At 42.9% G+C, this 19,131-nt stretch overlaps 2 long non-coding RNA genes across 2 annotated transcripts in view; one reads left to right on the forward strand and one right to left on the reverse strand.

The window, feature by feature from the left end:
- Nucleotides 1–17,428, forward strand: part of LOC149090816 (uncharacterized) — a 37,212-nt gene extending 19,784 nt beyond the window's left edge. Inside the window, exon 2 of the long non-coding RNA XR_016197462.1 lies at nt 16,186–17,428. This is a non-coding gene — a long non-coding RNA (uncharacterized LOC149090816). The remainder of the gene's footprint in view (nt 1–16,185) is intronic.
- Nucleotides 3,652–7,373, reverse strand: LOC149090817 (uncharacterized). Its single transcript, XR_016197355.1, has 2 exons — nt 4,068–7,373; nt 3,652–4,022 (listed from the first exon to the last, which is right to left on the reverse strand). It is a non-coding gene; the product is annotated as an uncharacterized LOC149090817 (long non-coding RNA).
- Nucleotides 17,429–19,131: the final 1,703 nt, after the last annotated feature.

Here is a 19,131-nt window from a genome sequence, read left to right on the forward strand (position 1 = left end):
GCCTTTCGTGTGCTCAATTTTGCAAAAAAAGGAAAAATAGAAAAATAGAGAAAGAAATGTAAAGTTGGAGGAAGCAGCAAAAACTGTCAGTTTATTTTGATGTCTCTGCATGGTTTTCCTGTGGCGTGAGCAGGCAGGACTAGCTCCTGTTTCTGCCACTGCTGCTGGCAGTGGTGCTGCCGCTGCTACTGCTGCTGCTGCCATTGATATGGCTGACGAAATTGAGAATTATTATGTTTAAACGTATGCCGTCAACGGCATTTTGTTTGGCTTCTTAAAACGCCCAACCGCATAGCCCACCCCCAACACCGCCCGTCGCGCCACATGACTGACACATGCCAACTGACAGCAATAAGAAGCAATTCTGAAGGCCCGAATCCAGTTGCGTGAGTCCTGTTGCCTGTTGCCACATGGCCTGATGCTAGATGCCTGATGCTAGATGCCTGATGCTAGATGCCTGATGCGAGATGCCTGATGACTGCCATCTGCAGTTGCACCGCTGCAGTCGCTGTTGCATCCAAAATTGAATTTGCCTGCTGCTGCTGCTGCTGCAGCTGGAGCTCTAATATGTGAGCCCCAGGCATGTCTATCTGGCTACATATATGCGGCAAGTGACAGTTATTAAAACAAGTCGCTGTCTGGGCTCGCATTTGGTACAATCAATAGTAATACTACAGCACTAGAGACTCGAGTGGAGTGCAGTCTGGGGGGCACGCGAACAGACTAAAGTCAATGCCACATGGCCTGCTGCTGTTGCTGCTGCTGCTGCTGCTTGTTCTTTTCGCTACATAAGTGCGCATATATAAAAGGCTCTTTGTTTGGCACACAACACATACTCGCACACACACACATACACATGTTCAGTGACTCTGACATACTGCCAAAGGCTAATGAAGGCAAATCAAGGACTGGGCAAAGCAAATGCAAAGGCACAGGCACAGGCACAGGCGCAGGCCTAAGCCTAAGCCTAAACCAAAACCAAAGCCGAAGCTGAAGCCGAAGCCAACGGGTCTAGGACTAGGCTCTCACAATTGGCTGCACATTGCACTTCAGCCAACTGCTCATATGCCTTGCATGTTGACATTTAACAAACAGACTAACAAACACAAATACACAAAGCAGCCGGCAAAAGTGCACAGCGCAACAATAATAACAACAACAACGACAGCAATGGAAAAAAAAATAAGAAGACAAGACAAATTGTTAACTTTGCAAACAGGCTACAGAAGCCGTTTGAGGCCCCAAATGCAAGATTCATGAACTCCATGTCCAAATTTTCTTTTGGCCCACAACAAAAAGAGCCTCAGCTTGGAAATTAAAGCCGAAACGGGCTTTAAGCAAGTCGATATCATAATTACTGTGTTGCTTGAAACTGAGGAATGGCCTTTTTATACCCTGAACCCATTGAAAATGTGAAATCAGGGTATAATGGTTTTGTTAAAAGTATGTAACAGGCAGAAGGAGGCGTAGCAGACCCCACAAAGTATATATATTCTTGATCAGGGCGACGAGCTGAGTTGATTTAGCCCTGTCCGTCTGTCTGTCCGTCCGTCCGTCCGTCCGTATGTATGAACGCGTCGATTTCAGAAGATATAAGAGCTAGAGACTTCAACTTTTTTTTAAAATGTCCGTATATATCACGCGCATATCGAGTTTATCACTAAAAAACGATAACTCATTCCGATACTTTTTTATCGATAAAAAACCTTATCGAAGATAAGTTAAGAAATTATATCTCCTACATCTTTCAAGCAAGAGTCTCCAAATTTAAAATGTATATTAAGATACATTTTAGACAAATTCGGTTTTTGTTAAAATTTACCCCCCGCCCCTAAATCCATCCCCTCACCCTCATCTTTGTAAAAGTCGTATATCAAATACTAGAGACTTGTCCTTCGGTATACACATACATTCAAACATTATAATTATGTTTTGAAAGTTTCATTACGATCGTACGTCTAGAAATCAAATTATTCAACAAGTAAGTTCTCATAATATTGCCACATTGCAGCGCAACCCAAGCGCAATCGCCTGTATATGCGTGTGTGTGTGCGTGTGTTTGTTTGTATGTGTATGTGTGGGCGTGTATTTGTTTGTATGTGTGTGTGTGTGTGTGTGTGTGTGTGTGTGTGTGTGTGTGTGTGTGTGTGTGTGTGTGTGTGTGTGTGTGTGTGTGTGTGTGTGTGTGTGTGTGTGTGTGTGTGTGTGTGTGTGTGTGTGTGTGTGTGTGTGTGTGTGTGTGTGTGTGTGTGTGTGTGTGTGTGTGTGTGTGTGTGTGTGTGTGTGTGTGTGTGTGTGTGTGTGTGTGTGTGTGTGTGTGTGTGTGTGTGTGTGTGTGTGTGTGTGTGTGTGTGTGTGTGTGTGTGTGTGTGTGTGTGTGTGTGTGTGTGTGTGTGTGTGTGTGTGTGTGTGTGTGTGTGTGTGTGTGTGTGTGTGTGTGTGTGTGTGTGTGTGTGTGTGTGTGTGTGTGTGTGTGTGTGTGTGTGTGTGTGTGTGTGTGTGTGTGTGTGTGTGTGTGTGTGTGTGTGTGTGTGTGTGTGTGTGTGTGTGTGTGTGTGTGTGTGTGTGTGTGTGTGTGTGTGTGTGTGTGTGTGTGTGTACATGTGTGTGTGCTAATTATTATTGAAATATCAGTTCCTTGTAGGGTTCAGGGGATCTCGTAGTCGAGCAGTCTCGACTAGAGCTTTCTTACTTGTTTATATTTGTTTACTATATGGGTACATAATGTATATAGTAGGTATGCATATGTGCAATCATTCATTGATTTAAACAGTTTTGCTTCGTCATCTGTTATGAGTTCATGAATCATGTGTAAATCAAAACTCCCCCTTATGAGTTCAAACCGGAGATGTTGATATACTCAATTAGACAATACCAACTTTTATGACAAGCAAATAAGTAAATTCAATAAGATTGACCTTTTTTACCAATGATGAAAATTTAAGCTAGCTGTCAGGCAACCAGAGAAGGCTTGTCAGTAATTCCAATTAATTGAAACATTTCACTTATCGGGCAACATTTTGAATAGTTTCCGTTTATTAAAAATTCAACAGGTTTTCGGCATATGGCTTGTGATTACCCAGCAAGCTACAAAATCTGCGTTAGCTACGGTGATTTATGTTTTACTAAGCATCATTCCGTCATAGCGTCTCCTTTTATTTTACATTCTTAATAATAAATAGGCTTTTCAAAAAAGCCTATCAGTCAGTTATCAAGTCATGCGCTCTATCCATTAGTGGTGATTTAGTCAGTCTATCAGTCAATCACTTAGTCAATGAATCAGTCAGTCAGTTAGTCATGCACTGAGTCAGTCATTTGATCTACCTGCATACATATATGTATATACATATATATATATTATATACAGTTGCGCCACCATTGTTCAAACAGACAAATCTCTACTTAGATTGACGCCAATGTATGTATGTGTGCGACTCTGAGCCAAGGCAAATGTCAAGTACTTTTTCTGTGCATATGTGTTTGAGTATATGCTTGTTTGTTTGTTTGTATATGCTTGTTTGTTTGTTTGTATATGCTTGTTTTGTTTTGTGTGTGTGTATGTGTGTGTGTGTGTGTGTGTGTGTGTGTGTGTGTGTGTGTGTGTGTGTGTGTGTGTGTGTGTGTGTGTGTGTGTGTGTGTGTGTGTGTGTGTTTTTTTTTTTTTTTTTTATATTCGTTTTATTCGATTCAGAGGTTTATTAGAGACTGACGCTTATAACAGAGTAATGTTCATTAACATATGGTACTTATCGATATATCGCATTGTAACAGAAAGATTTTCTTTAACACCCTTCCTCAATGCGATTATGATTTCAAATTCATTTTACATAATCGACTTCAAATTAACTTAACATTAACATATTTCATTTCAAACTTAACGCTTCAGTAAATTTAACATGCTTGTTCTTACAAAGATTCTTGGTCATGATATCTGCAATCATATCTTTTGTACAAGCATACTTTAAGTTAATTTGACCCTCGTCAACTACTTGACGAACAAAATGATATCTTATATCAATATGCTTAGTCCAGGAATCCCGCATCCAATGGAGTTGCTACTGGCCTACAATTGTCCATACCATGAGTCTGCAATAATTCCTTGATGTATTGCGAATGGCCTATGGTGATAGGCCCAAGCTCATCTTCACGCATTACCTCCATGCTCAGTTCAGGCACGCCTTTGTCGACACATTCAAACGCATTCGAAATCGCCGACTTGATGCTAACCAGGTCCTCTTTGGATTGACATGCTATAAGTAAATCATCAACATATACCAGTATTAAAGACAACTTATCCTTTCCTATATGCTGGTAAAGACAGGGCTTGTTTTCGCAGGCCACGAAACCCAAACCAATCAGAACATCATTTAGCTTTGTGTTCCATTCCCTTCCTGATTGCTTCAATCCATATATAGCCTTCTTCAGCATCAACACCTTAGCTGGTTGAGCCCGATCAATGTACCCTTCTGGTTGCTTCATGTATACTGTATCGCTCAGGTCACTGTTGAGGTATGCCGTGCATACATCCATTTGGTGTATATGCAGTTTCAATTTCACTGCCAGTGCAAAGATGAATCGCACGCTCTCCAGTCTGCATACCGGAGAAAAAGTTTCTGCATAGTTTATGCCATACTGCTGGGAGCAACCTTTTGCCACCAATCGTGCCTTAAATCGTTCTACTTGTCCATCTTTGTCACGCTTTAGGCTGTATACCCATTTACATCCAACAGCTCGCTGTCCTTTCGGCAAATCTGTCAATTGCCATGTCTGGTTGGCCATTAGTGCGTCATACTCCCGCTTCATCGCATCACACCAATCTGATGCATGAGCACTCTTCAACGCCTCCTCATAGGATAATGGCACCTTCACGTTGCTGGCAACCAGAGCCCCAAGTACGTTGTGCTGCTTTCGAGGTCGGCCTGGCTTGCCGGTTCGAATCAGCCTTGGTCTCCCAGGACCAATGCGAGGAGCATTAACAGTTGCGTCCACGCTTACTTTCTCTTTGCGATCTCCATCGCTGCTGCGCCCATGGCTGCTGTCCCGATCGCTGCTGCGTTCATCAGGGTCGTGACTTTCATCATTTTGCTCGCAATCAAGTTTTTCCCCTGGCTCAAGGATTAGCACATCTGACTCACGTGATGATCCTTGGTCGTGCTCCAATCCTTTCCTGAATTTGTGCTCTAAAAACACAACATCTCGGGATAACGCAACGCTTCTCTTGACAGGGTTGTACAGACGATAAGCTTTGGCGGTTTCAGAGTAACCTACCAGTATATGCTGCTCGCCTTTTGCTGAAAACTTGTTTTTATGGTTTTTATTTAATACAATGGCTTCCATACCAAATACTCTTAGATGAGAAACGCTCGGTTTTTTCCCATACCAATCCTCATATGGAGTTTTGCCAATCAAAGCTGCGGTTTCAGCCCTATTGCGTAGATACGCAGCCGTCATTATCGCCTCGCCCCATAAAGATTCACCAACTCCAGCATGCACCATCATACTTCGCGCCATCTCCACCAGTGTTCTGTTGGCGCGTTCCGCCACACCATTTTGTTGTGGAGTGTGGGGAACAGTTAGTTGTCTCTTTATACCATGGCTCGCTAAGAATTTTTCAAATGTACTGCTCAGGTACTCACGTTGTGGCTTCTTATAGCCTTTATGCGTTTTCCAGTTTGATTTTCAGCTAATCTTTTAAAGTCCTTAAATTTCTCAAACACATCACTTTTATTTTTTAGCATGTACACCTACATATAACGCGATTTATCGTCAATAAATGTTGCAAAATAACGCGCTCCACCTTGTGATGTCGTACGCATAGGACCACAAATGTCTGTATGAACTAAAGCTAGTAATTCTTTCGAGCGATTTTCTGACACTTTGGGAAACTTCTTCACGCAAATTTTGCTTTTTGCACACGTTTCGCACACAAAGTCATTTGTATTACACACACTAGCTGTAAGTCCATTAACCATGCCCTTTTTAATCATTTTGTTTAGGCTATCAAAGTTTAAATGACCGAACCGATCATGCCATTTCACCAATTGATTCATATTTGCATTCACATTAGCTGAAACTACATTTTTCATACTAATTTCAAATAAAAACAAATCGTTATGTTTTTCTGCAACTAGCCAAGTGTCATTGTTACCGTCTTTAAGAAACACTTTGTTTTTCTCAAAAATTACTTTTAATCCTTTTTCAGTTGCTTTTGACACAGATATAAAATTGCATTGCAATTCTTTCACATATAAAACGTCGGCCAATTCGATCGTTTTCTTTTTCCACTTAATCAACACATTCCCGCAACCTTCAGTTTCTATGTAATTATCGCCTGCTAGTTTTATCTTCTCTTTGTGCTCACGCATATTAATAAACATTGATTTGTCCGCGCACAAATGAGCCGTAGCACCACTGTCCACACACCAGACATTTTTTGTCAATTGGATTTTTCCAAGAAAAGAGAACATCGAAAAAACCGTTTTACTGTTCTTTTCGGTCGTTTTTTCGCTTTCGTTGTATTTATCAACCTTTCTCTCTCTTAATCTGCACTTCGCCGCGAAATGCCCGTTTTGCCCGCACAGCCAACACTTCACGTCTTTCGGGTCTTTCTTTGTCTTGTTCCTTTTACCGTTTGTTGGACGCGACGAAAAAATTGTATTCTCGCCCTTTTCACCTACTTCGCCTATGTTGCGCCTCTCTCCTTCTTCCAACAATTTGATTTTTAGAGCGCTAAATGAAGGCAATGTGTCCCGTGTTTCGATAGCGACCACGAAATTGTCCAACTCTTCATGTAAACTTGCTAGTAATATTATTACAAGCATTTCATCAGCCACCTTCACTTGTATTTCATATAATTTTTCTACGACATTAGAAAAATTATCCAAATGTTCACGTACACTGTCTGTAGCTGACATTTTCATATATAACAATTGCTTGAACAACTGTACTTTACGCGCGGGTCCCGAAGGCATGTGGATCTCGGACAATTTTATCCAAGCTTCTCTCGCGGTTCCACAATGCTTGATACAGTTTATCTGCGATGCTTTTACAGACAACAAAATGCTAGCTAGAGCCTTCTCATCTTTGCTATCAAACAACGCTTTCTGTTCCACTGTATCGTTCTCATTTTTCAATAACCGGCCACATGTCACCGACCACAAGTCAGAATGAATTAACAAACTTTTCATCTGCACTGACCACGCACTATAGTTTTCACTATCTAGTTTCTCAATTGCAAACATTGAACTCATTTTGCACAAATTAGTTTAACACACGCTTTAACTAATTAATCGAGTCTCATATGTGTTTTTTTCCAATAACCAGCACAGCTTTCACTTTTCGCTGCCTGGGCCCATAACCTATTCGATTCAGAGGTTTATTAGAGACTGACGCTTATAACAGAGTAATGTTCATTAACATATGGTACTTATCGATATATCGCATTGTAACAGAAAGATTTTCTTTAACACGTTTATTAACAGTTTTTATAATTATACAGGTGGAAGTTGCGTGGTGGCTAGGATAGTGCGCGATGCTTGCGGGACGGCCGTAAAGCATTGCTTCGCAAGCACTGTGCGCTACCTTAGCCTGGGACAGCTCGACTTCTCATTCGCTCGACTCTGCGGAGCTCCATCATCACTGTGGCCGCGAAGGTGCTTGTTAGTTCCTAAGCTTCCTCCGATTCCAGCATGGTGTTGACAATGTTGTCCGCTCTGATGGAGCGGCCCACTGCCTCTTCCAGACGACGCCTCTCCTCCAGGAACCGTCCACATTCAAAAAGAATGTGGTTGGCGTCTTCCACGCGCCCTCGCTCGCACCAGGGGCACTCGTCAGATTCCTCGTGGCCAAAGCGCTTCAAATAGCTCCGAAAGCATCCATGTCCCTAGAGGATCTGCGTAAGGTAGAAGTTTACCTCGCCGTGCTTGCGGTTGACCCATGGTTCAAGCTCCGGGATGAGCTTGTGCGTCCACCGCCCTTTAGCTGAGCTATTCCACTTTCTTTGCCATCGTGCAATGCTGTTCGCCCTGATAGCGTTGGGTCGCACAGGCGCGTGCGAATTTCGCTCCACGGCTTCGGCGACCAAGTACTCCAGTGGTACCATACCAGCTATGACGAGCGCCGCGTCATCGGAGATAGTCCTGAAAGCGCAGCTGACTCTGATTGCGCTCAGTCTGTAGACCGCGCAAATGCCCCGGCTGTAGCTCGGCGTTGCCATCGCTCTTGCCCATATGGGCGAAGCATAGAGGATGACGGACCTAATGACGCTCATTAGAAGGAGACGTCGTTGCTGTTTAGGTCCCCACATGTTAAGCATAATTCTCGAGAGAGCTCTACAAGAATCAGCTGCCTTTTTTTGCACATACTCTAAGTGCTCGCGGAAAGTTAATCTTGTGTCTATCGTGACACCAAGATACTTTATCGCCCTCTGTGACGCAATGGTGACGCTGCCGATCTTTATATTGGCAGTTTCCACTCTTTTGCGACTGCTGACTAGGACAACTTCAGTTTTGTGTGCCGCTAGCTCGAGCCCAGCTCCAGTCAACCAGCTTCGTATGCGATTGATACTTTCGCTGCACATATCCTCTGTATCTTTGAGTTCCTTTCCTATGGCTACGACAGCTACATCATCAGCAAAGCCGATGGTGTGCGCACCTGTTGGTAGTTCCAAGCACAGTACGCCGTCGTACATGATATTCCATAGGAGAGGCCCCAGCACTGAGCCTTGGGGTACTCCAGCTGACACTGTATGAGTTTAGGGACCCTCACTCGTATTGTATACCAGTGTTCTTCCTCTGAAGTAACTCTTTATTGTTTCTTTAAGATATTTAGGGATATTATATTGCGACAGCGCATTCAGTATCATATCCCAACTAGCTGTATTGAAGGCATTCTTTACGTCCAGGGTCGCAATAATGCAGTATTGCTTCGTCCCATGCTTCCATCTTGTGCCATGGATGGCGGAGGTGGCCAGACCAACAACTTTGTTTAGCGCATCCGTTGTTGACCGGGCCTTCCGGAATCCAAATTGGTTTGGTGACAGGCCTCCGGCGCTAGTAATCGCAGTCTCCAGTCTGGAGCAGATCAATTTCTCAAACACCTTTCCCATGGTGTCTAAGAGACAGATCGGTCTGTATGAAGATGGCTCATCTGGTGGTTTGCTAGCCTTGGGTAGCAACACCAGGTTCTGGGCTTTCCATTTTGCCGGGAACGTCTCTTGTATTAAACATTCGTTGAATAATTCAGCGAACGTATTAGGGTGCAAGGCGAGGGCTAGCTTAAGCGCACGATTTGGGATCCCGTCCGGCCCTGGAGCAGTGTTGGTTCTAAGACCCTGGAGAGTTAATATAATTTCTTCCTCTGTGACTAAAACAATTTCAGTGTTCATTGAGCCCTGATCAGCAGACTCGGACCGAGGGGCGTGAATGGAGCTTAAACTTTCTGGAAAGAGCGTTTCCACAATCGATTTAAGCTCCAGTCGATCCGTAGGCTGCACCTGTCTACTTGCGTATAGTCTTTTAACTACTATCTTATATGCCCTGCCCCAAGGGTCATATTCGGCTGAGTCGCACAACTCTAAAAAACATTCTCTTTTGCTTGCCCGAATGGCCCTCTTCAACTGTCTTCTAGCTGCCTGGTAAGCTAATTGTTTCTCTAAAAACGTAGACCTACCGCGAGCGCGTTGGTAGCTTCTTCTCGCCTGGATGCATTTGCGACGAATGTCACCTATTTGTGCATTCCACCAATACGTAGGCTCTTGTTGTCGCGTGAACTGCTTGCGGCGTAGCATACTGCTATTGCAGGCACTCTGTATTTGGGCTACCATTTGGCATGCTCTGGCCTCAGCATTACCAATTGTGCCCAGAGACTGAATGGCCTCAGAAAAGACCGCGGGATCAAAAGTACCTAGCCGATACGACTCCCTCCACAAGGGTGACGCCCTGGCAGGTGGCTCACCTATTGTGAATAGAAGTGCCGTATGATCGCTGCCCGTATAGCTATCGCAGTGGCTCCATGTTGCTCCCCGAAAGAGGGATGAAGTGACAAAAGTAATGTCGATAACAGATCCGTATCCCGCCCGACTGAAGGTGTACTCGTGCCCAGTGTTGAGCAGTGCAACATCTAGTGTTGCGAAGATCTCCAGTAGGATACGACCTTTGGCATTTGTTGTGAGGCTACCCCATTCTAACGCCCAGGAGTTAAAATCTCCAGCTATAATGGCCTTCCGACCCCTAGCATCCTCGGCAAGCTCGTCGAGCACCGTCATGAATTCACTGAGCTGCATGCTGGGGGCCAGATAGCAACTGTAAAGCCATAAGTTGCCATATCGGCCGCGTACGAACCCATTGAATGACTTAACATTCGAAAGTACGTTCGTTGAGTTGCCACATACCCACAACGCAGCTTTGCCATTAACGTCAGTTGACCATGTCCTAGGGCAGCTGGTTATACAGTGGTGGGGCTCACTGAGAAAAACACGTCTATACACTTTTCCCTAACGGTCTGCTCAAGAAAGTCTTCCTAATACCTTGGACGTCGCCGCTCAGATGCTTTAAATTTGGGTCGCTCTTGACCACGCGAAGCATGTCCGCATAGCTGCAACCACCTACACCTGAAACCGCGATGGCGTCGCTTCTGGAACGTTTTTGCAGCGGCTTGCGTCCCTTAACAACCGTCCAGCTGTTCGAATTCGTCTGTCGACCTACCTGGTTGGTTTTAACGGCTGCAGCTCGTAGAACCATTGGCTCTATTGGATTTGCTGCGCTGTTATTGTGCCTCGGCTTTTTCGAGGGAGTTTTCCTCTGCTCAGTGGCAACTTCCCTCGACCGCTTGGGCGTATTACTACCTGCTGTAGCACTAACGCTCGCTGTTTTAGCCTTCTGAGCTACTTCTTTGACCAGCGTGGTCTGCACCTCGCAGTCTTTGACCGGTCGGTTGCAGAACGCTTCGGCCGTCTTGTGGAGACTGACCAGCCTAGCCAGCTCCTCTCTCATTAGTGCATTTATATGCCGCTGCCCCCCAAATAGGGCAGAGAAACCCTCTAGCGTAACTCCTATTTGAGCTAACGCTTCTTTTAAAGACTTGGGTGCCTGGCACTCAGCCACTGGAGACTGGTTACAGGTCGACGGCTGCGGCAACGCCCTCTGTTGTTGCTGCGGCGATCGCTGCAACGAGGAACGGCGCGCGAAAGCTTGCAGCTCCTCCTTCATCATGGCCTCCATATTGCTCCGACTACCACGGCGTGAAGCCTGTAGTGGGCACTGCCTACTAATATAATTTGAGTTTAGAGACCACAGTAACTTAAACTCAACCTAACTACGCCCGAAAGTATGCACTACTTTTAATACCTGCTACCTCACACCAGCAGCTGGGATGCTGTCTTTGCTGAGACTTAGCAACTCACCAAAGTTAGTGAGCAGCTGATTGTCCACTGCAATTTCCAGCACTACTAACAGCTGTTAGAGTGAATGCACCTGATTATTTATTATTTGCACAACTGTGACGCCTAATGTGACAAATTATTTCGCGCTTAAAAAGAAAGGGAAGGAGAAAAGCCCTGACGCCAAAAACAGTGACGCTATTGCCCCCCTCTCTTGCACCACCGGATTGTACCACTGGGGTACTCCGCGAGACCGCCGCGAAGTAAGTTTTGATTGTTTTTTTGCCGTCGCTGGGTGCGTCGTGCCCACAGCAATCACGTTGTCTACAGTTCTTTCCACTTTCACAGGGAAAAACACGGATCAAGCTATTGTCCACGGTGGATCACGATGACGTCGGACGTACTCCACGAAAACGCAACTCGAACTGTGTGTGTGTGTGTGTGTGTGTGTGTGTGTGTGTGTGTGTATTTCTTTGTTCTAGCCCACTATAATGCACAATTGAAGTCGAAAAACTAGAAGATGAGAATATTGCTACTGACTGCACTGCCATGCGATACAATGTGATTTATTTATTTATAAAATTGTTTGAGCAACGGCAGCGCCGGATTTCATTTTAAACGCAATGCAGGCAGATTTAATAAAGCGCTGCAGCAGCCGCAGGACGTTCAGGCACTGCTGAACAGCTAGAGAGACGAACGGAGGAGAGCTGAAGGGGGCGGGAGTTTGGCTTGACGAGGATGTCAAGCAAAATAACTTTAAATTAATTAAAAAGCGCATGCAAAAATGTTTTTTTATTTGGTGGAAAGAGGCGAGCACATGCACATAGAGAAAGCGACGACTTCACCAGCTAAAGACGACAAGACGACAACAAGAACGACGACAGGACGCATCAATGTCGCGGAAATTAATTGAAACGATGGCAGGAATTTCGCCCGACTTGTGTCGTAAAGTCTTTTTGGGGGCTGGAGGGTTTCTTTTCATCACAATTAATTCGCGCAGATTGCTCAATGGAGAGTGAGAGAGAGTGGCTAAGTTGAGAAGTGTAGCGAATTGTAATTAAAGTGCATTTAAAGCGATTTATGATTTGCCGATCCAGTCCAGTACGTCCAGTCCCGGGCGTCGCAACAGCTGCCAAAGGATGTGGCAAATGTGAAGAGCTTATTGCAAGGATTATCGCACGCCCACAAGACGCATCTATATCTCTACCTCACTCTCTTGCTCTCGCTCTATGGCCGTTTCTCTCGTGGGGTTAGCCAACAAAATGAAATTAAGCAAATAAATTTTCGAGTCGGATTAGTTGGCCCAAGTGACGAGTGAGTGTGGTACGCTTTTTGCGGCTTAGACAGAACTAGCTGGCCAACTTCTTTTGTGCCCTTCTTTTGTGTTTGCGTATGTGTCCCTGTCCCTGTCCATGTGGCTGTGCCTGTGGCTGGCTTAGTGGCTGTCTGCCGAAGTAATGCCCAAAGAACAGCCGAACAGGTTGCTGTACGAGCTGCCGTCGGAGTTGCCTCTATTCTGGCTGGGCAATTAAATGTTGGCGCCACCTCAATCAGACACTCAGCTCTGTTCAGTGCCTGCCACAACACATGCAAAAAGCCGCAGACACACACAAGCACACATACACGCTCAGCAAATGAAAAAGAACAACACAAATAGAACTAAATAAATAAATTGAAAGTAAAACTAAAAAAACAAGTAAGAAAGCTCTAGTCGAGACTGCTCGACTACGAGATCCCCTGAACCCTACAAGCAACTGATTGCGCAGGCGATTGCGCTTGGGTTGCGCTGCTTATATACATTTTAAATTTGGAAACTCTAGCTTGAAAGATGTAGGAGATATAATTTTTTAAGTGATCTTCGATAAGGTTTTTTATCGATACAAAAGAATCGGAATGAGTTATCGTTTTTATACCCTGAACCCATTGAAAATGGGAAATCAGGGTATAACGGTTTTGTTGAAATGTATGTAACAGGCAGAAGGAGGCGTGGCAGACCCCACAAAGTGTATATATTCTTGATCAGCACGACGAGCTGAGTCGATTTGGCCCTGTCCGTCTGTCTGTCTGTCCGTCCGTCCGTCTGTCCGTATGTATGAACGCGTCGATCTCAGAAGATATAAGAGCTAGAGACCTCAACTTTTTTTTATAATGTCCGTATATATCGCGCGGATATCGAGTTTATCACTAAAAAACGATAGCTCATTCCGATATTTTTTTATCGATAAAAAACCTTATCGAAGATCTCTTAAAAAATTATATCTTTTGTTAAAATTTACCCCCCGCCCCTATATCCACCCCCTCACCCTCATCATTGTAGAAGTCGTATATCAAATACTAGAGACTTGAGCTTCGGTATACACATACATTTATACATCATGATTATGTTTTGAAAGTTTCATTACGATCGTACGTCTAGCAATTAAATTATTCCACAAATAAGTTCTCATAATATCGCCAACACTGCAGCGCAACCCAAGCGCAATCGCCTGTATATGCGTGTGTTTGTTTGTATGCGTGTGCGTGTATGTGTGCGTGTGTATGTGCGAATTATTATTGAAATATCAGTTGCTCGAAGGGTTCAGGGGATCTCGTAGTCGAGCAGTCTCGACTAGAGCTTTCTCACTTGTTTAGTGATAAACTCGATATGCGCGTGATATATACGGACATTTTACAAAAACGTTTAAGTTTCTAGCTCTTTTATCTTCTGAAATCGACGCGTTCAAACATACGGACGGACGGACGGACAGACAGAAGGACAGGGCTAAATCGACTCAGCTCGTCGCCCTGATTGTGGGGTCTGCCACGCCTTCTTCTGCCTGTTACATACATTTCAACAAAACCATTATACCCTGATTTCCCATTTTCAATGGGTTCAGGGTATAACAAGTAAGAAAGCTCTAGTCGAGACTGCTCGACTAGGAGATACCCTGAACCCTCCAAGCTGATATTCTTATCATTCTGCACTTTTTTTACGCACGCACACATACATATATATTCATCCACCCTCACGCGCCCACGCTCTGCTAACTGCGCAGTAAGCAGCGACTGCGCTTGGGCTGCGCTGCAGGGTGGGCAATAGTATGAGAATTTACTTGGTGAATAACTTCTTTTGTAATACGATCTTAATGAAATTTTCAGGGCGTAATTATATGGTCTAAATGTGTGTACATTCCAAAGCACAAGTCTCTAGTACTTGAAATTTTTACAAATTGGTGGCGAAGGGGGCGTGGTATCAAAAATCTGTTGATTACAAAATGTTTGTTTCATCATATGTATATACACAGAAAATCTGAAGTCTCCACGTCTAATAGTACTCCGATGAGGCTCAAAAAACAAAATCAATTTTTCGATTATTCACGATAAAAAAGTTATCGGATGAGTTATCGATAAAATAAAGCAAACTCGTACTGCGTATGGTATACACGAGTATGCACACAAAATTTCAGCTCTCTAGCTCTTGTATCTTCTGAGATCTCGGCGTTCATACAAACGGACGGACGGACGGACGGACGGACGGACGGACAGACGGACAGGGCTATATCGACTCAGCTCGTCGTGCTGATCAAGAATATATATACTTTGTGGGGTCTGCGATGATTCCTTCTGCCTGTTACATACTTTTACACAAAACCATTATACCCTGATTTCCCATGGGTTCAGGGTATAAAAATAAGAGAGAAATAAAAATACAATGAATTGCAATTGCAGCCTTTGGCTTCCATTTCAAAAGTTACAAATTTAATGACATTTTGCGAATGGGGCAACGAGCACAAAAAACCAATTCGCACAGAGAAGAGATGAGATTTATAAATATTTACAACGTGGCTGGCTAAAATAAGTCCTAAATTGTCCAAGCACCAACACAAATAAACCCACTTCAACCCCAACTCCAACCTTAGACTCAACTTAAATCCAGCTGACATCAAAGCTCGAAGCGAAATGAAATCCAATTCAATTATGAAATTAAATTTATGTTTTCAATTGAGTTAAAAGCGCAACAGAACAAGCTGTTGAAAGAAATTTACCAACAGGATAAAATACACTCTATCAATCCAGGTTGATTATCATGACTCAGATTTGAATAGTACCGATTTAGATTTTGATTGACAACCCCTAAAAGAATGTCACTCTTCTAAAACCTTGCTCTCAGCTGCTTGCATATATTAAATAACGGGATAGAAGTTTTGTGTAAATTTGTATATCTGATTTATATCAAATAATGGTGAAAGACCCTCTATTCCGCAACTCAATGTTGGCCATGGCATCGCTGATTGAAAACATGTACTGGTTAGTAATACTACTGCTGCTGTGAATAGTGCTACTAAGTGACTATCTTTATAGAGATATTGATGTAATACTAATAAGATGAGGCTGCTCGACAGCTCGTCTGATCAAAAATATTTATTTATGGGGTCTGCTAAGCCTACTTCTGTCTGTTACATAGACTTTAGCGAAAGCATTATACCCTGATTTTGCATTTTCAATGGGTTTAGTCAGTTTATATGAATTGCATATTTTATTCTTATCCGCCAGTTCTAAAAGGCTCTTTGCTCTTAGTAGCATCATATATGCTTGGTTGGACAAATATTTTATTTTATTTAAAGTGGAATTGAATAGTTAATGCGCTGATTCTTTGTGGAATACTTTTATTCCATTAGTTGGGCAGTCAGTTATACGACGAATACACGATATAATTTAATATTTTATGCATCTAATATTAATGGGTTTCCATTTGTCATCTTCAAAGGGCGTGTGTTTTCGCATTTTTACATTTTGAGATTATCTTATTTTTTTCAATTTCATTGCAGGTGAGTGCAGTTATTCTCCATCCTGGTTGCCAACGCCTGAAACTTTTGAAGCTAACTTTTTTTCGGGTAAGAGTGAATTTTTGATGCGAAAAAAGAAATGCGGCAACAACAAATATGCTAATGATAAATTGAATCATCTGGGGCTTACTTTTGTTGTTGTTGCTTTTCTTCTTCGTATTCGTTTTTGGCATCTCTTATGTCCGTATAGAAATTGTGTTTTTGCTACTTGGGAGTTGTAATGATAATGCACAAAAATTATGCTAATAGCTTAATGCCGGCCCACTTAAATGCTAAGACAGCGGCGACCACTACAAGCAAAGGAGGCGCCAGATGGAGAGGGGGTGGGGGTTAAGCGCTGATAGGTAGCTGGAGAGGTAGAGGTAGAGGGCGCAACAGCAGCCAACGATGCCTGTGATTATGCTTTAGTTGCTTTCTTTCTTTCATTTTTTTATACCCTGAACCCATTGAAAATGGGAAATCAGGGTATAATGTTTTTGTGTAAAAGTATGTAACAGGCAGAAGGAATCATCGCAGACCCCACAAAGTATATATATTCTTGATCAGCACGATGAGCTGAGTCGATATAGCCCTGTCCGTCTGTCCGTCCGTCCGTCCGTCCGTCCGTCCGTCTGTCCGTATGAACGCCGAGATCTCAGAAGATATAAGAGCTAGAGAGCTGAAATTTTGTGTGTATACTCGTGTATACCATACGCAGTACGAGTTTGCTTTATTTTTTCGATAACTCATCCGATAACTTTTTTATCGAGAATATTCGAAAAATTGATTTTGTTTTTTGAGCCTCATTGGAATACTATTAGACATAGAGACTTCAGATTTACTGTGTATATATATATGATAAATACAAACATTTTGTAATCAACAGATTTTGGATACCACGCCCCCTCCGCCCCCAATTTGAAAAAAACGTATTTCAAGTACTAGAGACTTGTGCTTTAGAATGTACACACATTTTGACCATATGATTACGCTCTGAAAATTTCATTAAGATTGCATGTCTACAAAAAAAGTTATTTATCAAATAAATTCTCATACTATTGCCCACACTGCAGCGCAGCCCAAGCGCAGTCGCTGCTTACTGCGCAGTTAGCAGAGCGCGGGCGCGTGAGGGTGGATGCATGTGTATGTATGTGTGCGTGCATAAAAGAAGTGCAGAATGATAAGAATATCAGCTTGGAGGGTTCAGGGTATCTCCTAGTCGAGCAGTCTCGACTAGAGTCTTCTTACTTGTTTATTCTTTTATTTTTGCTCTCGTCGAGCTGTTGAAGTTGGCTGCCATTTGCTGGCCGTTGACAGGCGCCAGTGGGCACTTGGACTAAGACGAAGACTTGGACTTGGACTTTTGTCGCACTCTTGGCAGCTGCGGCCAACAATAGCAACAGCAACAACAACAGCGGCAACAGCGTCAAGAAGAACAATATAACGCAGTGGGCGCAAGTGTTTTGCTTTTAACTTGGCCAAGATTAATATTCTGACACAGCGACACTGGTCAAGAGCGAGAGTAATAGAGGAAGGAGCATGGAGGAAGAGAGAGAGAGAGAGAGAGAGAGAGAAAGACTGAGAGGGGCAGAGTTGGCATAATGTTAACAGCTGGCAGTAGGCGGGGTTTGCAAGTTATGACTTCAAGTTTTTTTTTTTTTTTTGTCTCGTGTACTCGCATTGTTCCTAGAAACGCTCGAGGAAAAGTGAAGAGGAATATGTGACGGCAGCAAAAAGTAGATAGCAGAGGCAGGACTACAACAAAGAAATTCCAGTGGTCAAACTTATGGAATCTAAATGTAGAAGTTTAACAAACGGAAAATCAATGCAAGTTGAATTTCTTGCCATCGTACACTACGAGCTGGCCAAAGAGAGGGTGATGGTAAGAAGTGTCAAATATGAAGGAGGAGATTCAATTAGAGAAGCTTAAGTAATACAATAAAAGAGGGAAAACTTTAGTGGGAGACAGACTGATTTGCTAATCAAGGGAATTGCATAGTGAGCAGTTAATTAAAGCAACGAATAATGAATGACAATAAAAGAATTAATAAAAGCAGCCAAATTAATAAGGGACTGGGACAAGCAAACGAAGCGTTGGAGTGGATAAATTAAGCAAATGAACGAAAGTCTAAGAAAGAAATTTACGCAATGCTTGAAAAAGTTTAACAATAAAGGAGAACGACAGCGGAAAAGAGAAGAAACCAAAAAAAAAACAAAAACAAAAACAAACAAGTAAGAACGTTGCAGTCGGGCGCTACCGACTGCGAAATACTCATTCACAGTCCCTTTGTAAATTTAATTTAATTTGGCTTTAAAAAAAATTAGTACAAAACAATTATGCTTTTTGATTATATTGTAGCTTTTGGTAATTTTTATCGAGTAATCGATAATTATTATATTGATCGTGCACTTTTTGAGTACAAATGTATGGTCATTTTCGTTGATAGCTTTCGGTCACACCTATTGCAGATTCTTTAGCGTTTGCTTACATTACAAAAGCCGCTTTTTAGCATTCTAAGAATTGCGATTGATTTCTGGATTTTCTAGCTGTTATTGTAGTTTTGTCAGATGACGCTCTGTTATTAGCTTATTGTATTTTAGCTACCAGTTTCTAAAGCAAAGCAATAGCGTGGGCGCTAAAGGCGTCGCAAGTTATGTTAGAGTGGCGGAGGTTCAAGTCCCCATAAAGGTTAAGTTTTTTTTTTTCATACATATTTCGTTTTTTATAAAATAAATATTTTATTCTTCTTAAAAAGCCCTCATATATGTATGTACGCATATATGCATGTATATGCATGTACATACATAAGTCTGCACGCATATGTAGCATCAAGCATTCCAGCCTTTCTTATGCACGCGCTTATTTGTATGTGTGTATGTATGTACACATAAATGCATACTCTAGCGTTGAAATGAGACTGATTTGTTTTTGCTTTGTTTTTGAATTTA

This window comes from Drosophila navojoa, chromosome X (genome assembly GCF_054131105.1).
Source record: "Drosophila navojoa isolate 15081-1374.11 chromosome X, UAZ_NAV_1.0, whole genome shotgun sequence".
In the NCBI taxonomy this organism is placed as follows: Eukaryota; Metazoa; Arthropoda; class Insecta; order Diptera; family Drosophilidae; genus Drosophila; species Drosophila navojoa.